This window comes from Penaeus vannamei, chromosome 14 (assembly GCF_042767895.1).
Source record: "Penaeus vannamei isolate JL-2024 chromosome 14, ASM4276789v1, whole genome shotgun sequence".
Taxonomy (NCBI): domain Eukaryota; kingdom Metazoa; phylum Arthropoda; class Malacostraca; order Decapoda; family Penaeidae; genus Penaeus; species Penaeus vannamei.
In genome coordinates, this window is record NC_091562.1 from 42,241,613 (window position 1) to 42,246,612 (window position 5,000).

At 44.7% G+C, this 5,000-nt stretch overlaps 1 protein-coding gene across 9 annotated transcripts in view; it reads right to left on the reverse strand.

The window, feature by feature from the left end:
• LOC113824540 (uncharacterized protein CG43867) overlaps positions 1–5,000 on the reverse strand; it is an 864,266-nt gene that overhangs the window by 590,641 nt on the left and 268,625 nt on the right. The gene's annotated exons all lie outside the window — the stretch shown is intronic.

Sequence of the window (5,000 nt, forward strand, 5' to 3'; positions counted from 1 at the left end):
TGGCCAAATATACGATAAGGAGATATAAAACCCTTTTTTTTCGCTTTTCATTTTCTAAGCACGTGGCTATCGAGTGTCGGTAAAAGTGGGTGATAAATTTATGGAAATGATACTGATCAAGGATTTATCCATGGCTGCCAAAAGTCGTGTTATATATATATATATATATATATATATATATATATATATATATATATATATATATATATATGTATTATATTATTATTAGAGAGAGCGAGAGAGAGAGAGAGAGAAAGAGAGAGAGAGAGAGATTTAACGAAATATTTTGTCTTGTAAATATACTGAATGTATCAAGAGGAGAGAGAGAAAAATACAAAAAAACAAAAACATCGATACATTTTTTAAATTATTATTTTCATTATTTTATCTTTTATCTTTTTTTTTCAATATATTTTTTCCCCGAATCGCTCGTCACTGAATTTCTTAAGTCATCGTATATTCTCGTCTTAAAGCACTTGGATCTTTTTTTCCTTTCTTCTTTTTTATCAAGAGATCCTCCACCTCCCTCCCCTCCCCCCCATATCATCCCATTCCATCCTTATTACCCCCATTCTCGAAATATTTCTCATTCTGGGCGTCTTTATTCCCACCTCACCCTTTCCAATAACACCCATCCACTCCTCCCCCCCCCTACAGCCCTCCCTTTCTCCCCACTCCCCCATCCCCCTCCTTTCTCCCCACTCCCCCTCCCCCCTCCTTTCTCCCCACTCCCCCATACCCCCTACCTTCCCCTACACCTCCATACCCCACTTCCCGGTCCCTTCCCTCATACCTCTCCCTTCCCATCCACACCCCATCCCCCTCCCATCCCCCTATACGACTCTCTTCCCCACCACACTCACAACCCCTCCCTTCCCTCCACCCACACACCCTCCCCTCCACCACCTCTCCCTTCCCTCCACACCCCACCCCCTTTCTTCCCCCCACACCCTTCCCATCCCCTCTAGACCCCCATACCCCTCTACACACACCCTTCCACCTCCCTCCCCTTCACCCCCACACCTCTATACCCACCCCTCCCACCCACCCACCCACCTTTAGGCCTGACAACCACCCATCCACCCCACTCCACCCACCCACCTCTATACCCCTCCCACTCCCACCCACCTTTAGGCCTGACAAACACCCATCCACCCCACCCACCCACCTCTACACCCACCCACCTCTATACCCCTCCCACCCCACCCCACCCCACCCCACCCCACCCACCTTTAGGCCTGACAAACACCCCCGCCCTCGCAACGACGCCCGGAGCCTTAATGAGAGCTGTAATTTGCAACGATCAATTGCAAACGGCGATGGCCCCTCAGGACGTAAAAATGGCCGCGACTGTCCCTGCCTCGAGAGAGGGAGAGGGAGAGGGGGATTGGAGAGGGGGTGGGAGAGGGAACGAGAGGGGAGGGAGAGGGAGGGGGAAACGAGAAGGGGAGGGAGAGGGAGAGGGAGAAGGGGAAGGGGGAAAGGAGATGGGAGGGAGAGGGAGAAGGGGAAGGGGGAGGGGGAAACAGGGGGGGAAAGGAGAGGAGGGGAGCGAGAAGGGAGGTGGAGGGAATTGGGACAGAGAGTGGGAAGGGGAAAGCGGAGAGGATCGGGAGAGAGAGGGGAAGGGGGATGGAAAGATGGGATGGAAGGGAAGGGGAAGCGGAAGCGGGGAGGATGAGGAACATAAAGTCGGGTGTTTTTTAATCTTCCCTATTTAGCGAGAAGGCCTGGCGGTGATTAGTCTTCGGCGGTGTATTGTTTCGGGTACAAATGTTCAAAAAGAAAAAGTAGAAGAAGAAGAAGAAGAAGAAGGAGAGGAAGGAGGAGAGGAAGAAGAAGAAAAAGAAGAAGAAGAAGAAAAAGAAGAAGAAAAAAAAATTAGAAGAAGAAGGAGAGGAAGAAGAAGAAGAAGAAGAAGAAGAAGAAGAAGAAGAAGAAGAAGAAGAAGAAGAAGAAGGAGGAGGAAAGGAAGAAAGAAAAAGCGATAAAATAGATGAACATGTCACTGTGAAATTAATCGTTCGCCAATTTGGATTTACGGTCTTTGCTCCTTTTTCCTCCTTTTCCTGTTCTTTATTGCCTTTCTTCCTTTCTCCCTTTTTTATTGTTTCTTTCCTCTCTCTCACCCTTTTTGTTGCCTCTTTCCTCTCTCTCCTTTTTATTCTCTTTCCTCCTTTCTTCCTTTTTTATTCTTTATTCCTTCCTTCCTTTTTTATTCTCTTTCCTCCTTCCTTCCTTTTTTATTTTTTTTCTTCCTTTTTTATTATCTCCTCCTTTCTTCCTTTTTATTCTCTTCTCTCTTTCCTTCCTTTTTTATTCTGTTTTTTTATTTTTTATTCCTTTTTCATTGTCTTGATATGATTATTCTCTTTATCCATTTCCTACAATCATAATTACTCAGTATCAGGAAATGTCATTATTGTTACCATTTCCCTATCTACTCTCACAACCCTTTCCATTTCTCTTTATCGTCAAATACCTTTATCGTCAAATATATTATTATTACTATTATTGCTGTCACCACATGCAATACGATGGTTGTTTTCGCTTCCAAAATCATGATCAGAATTATCACTATCAACATTACATTGACATTAATTTCGTGTCCCTATCTTATCACTGCCTGTACCATCATTATCAGATTAATTAATGTTAATAATTATCATGGCAATATCCTCGTCATTTCTATTAGTTACCATCATCGTTTATCACTATGTCTTTGTCATTATTTCCTGTTCTGAACTATTATTCTTGTCCTGGTTTTTTCCTCCTCTCCCTCTCTCTCTCTCCTGTTGTTCGTCGTCCTCCTCCTCCTCCTTTACGTTTTACTCCTATTCATTTTCGTCCTCCTTTTTCACTCTCGTTCTCTTCGTTTCCTTCCTCCTCCCCCTCATCTACGTTCCCTAATTCCTCCTTCTTCCTCGTCTTTCTCTTCTTCCTTATCTTCATCCTCTCCCTTTCTGTCATTTACGTTCTTCTCTTCTTCATAATCGTTTTCCTCCTCTTCCTTTCTCTTATTCCCTTTCTTGTCTACCTCCTTCTCTTCCTTAACGTCCTCCTCCCGTTCCTTCTCGTTCTCTTCCTCCTTCTTCTTACTCCTCCACACTGCTAAAGTTCAGCTATTCTTTCGTCAACTTACAAAGATATTAAGACTCGCATGACAGGCACCTTGTCAACTTGACGAGCATTTTTTTTTCACTTCTTTGTTCCTGATTATAATTACAAGACAGTTTTTTTTTTGTAAGAATTTTGGCTTTGCTGAAAGAAGAAAAAAATATATACATATATTCATGGATGAATCTTTTGCTATTCAATCGCACTCATTTTTTTCTAAGTAATATTTTCGACTTCCAAAGATTTTTTTTTTTTTTGGTGTATCTGCAATTTGCAAATTAATACTCCTTTATATCTTACAAAAACTGCTTCGTGTTGACGTATCCATATTCGGTAATAAAAACAGATATTAGAAAAGGTATGGATGACACTGACTACTTTTTCACGACACAAGAGATGTATTTGACCGGTTTCGAATACAGCTTCGTCGGAAATTCGAAACCGGTCAAATACATCTCTTGTATTGTGAAAAAAAAAATGATTCACATTCCTACCTTTTCTACTTTTGTCACAATAAATACGGTTTAAAAGAGATGGTGTCGAGTTCTGAGAAGAGCTATTATCGCCTCTTTCTTCTTCTCCTTTCTTCCCCTTCTTCTCTCTCTTCGTCTCTATCATTCCCATCACTATCATATTTCTTATCATTCTTATCTATGTTATCATTTTCATCCCAATCAATTTCTTCTCCTTCTTTCCCCTTCTTCTCTTTCTTTCTCTCATCATTTTCATCACTACCTATTTCTTCTTTCTTTCCCTCCTTCCTCTCTATCATTCTAATTATCGTTATCATTACTGTTATAGTCCTTTATCTTCTTGTCTCTCCTATCTCTAGTTTTCCTCCGTTTCTCCCTTTCTCTGATTTCTTTTTCCCACGAACGGTTCATTTCCGATATTTCCTCTCTTTTCATTCAACATCTCTCATTATTCCCTTCTCTTCTTCTCATTCTGTTTTACATCCTCGGTGACATTTCGAAAAATCATTTCCTCTCTCTGTCTCTCTCTCTCTCTGTCTCTGTCTCTGTCTCTCTCTCTCTCTCTCTCTCTCTCTCTCTCTCTCTCTCTCTCTCTCTCTCTCTCTCTCTCTCTCTCTCTCTCCCCCTCTCTCTCCTTATAATCCTCTTCTCCTTCACGACTTCACTTTCCACTTTCTTCATTATCTTCCGCATCATTATCATCACCATTTCCCCTTTCTCCCTTCTTCGTCTCCTTCACTGATTTAATCCTCCTCCTCCTCCTCCCACCCCCCCCTTCCCTTTGTGACCTCCTTCGTCAGTGCCACTGCCCACGTCGCCCTCCCTCCCCACCTCCTTTAACTCGCCTTCTCCCTTCCCTCCCTGCGACCCACCATCTCCCCTTCCCTCCCTTAGCCCCTCCTTCTCCTCTCACCCCTTAACTCACCTTCTCCTTCCCTTCCCTGCGACCCACCATCTCCCCCTCCCTCCCTCTCCCTTCCCCCCTTAATCTCCCTCCCCTTCCCCCTTAATCTCCCTTCCCCCTCCCTGCGACCCACCATCTCCCCTCCCTCCCTTAAACCCCCCTTCTCCCTCCCCCTTCCCTGCCTTACCATCTCCCTTCTCCCTTCCCCTTCCCTGCGACCCACCATCTCCCCCTCCCTCCTCTTAACCCCACCTTCTCCCTCCCCCCTTTATCTCCCTTCTCCCTTCTCTTCCCTGCGACCCACCATATCCTTCTCTCTTCCCTTCTCCCTCCCCCCATCCCCCCTTAATCTCCCTCCCCCTCCCTTCCCCCCTTAATCTTCCTTCTCCCTCCCCCTCCCCTCCCTTAACCCCACCTTCTCCCTTCCCTTCCCTAACCAGACAGCGCAATATTACTCACTCCCTGACAGCCGAGGTCATTCGCCTCTCTCCGCCAGACGAGGTCAA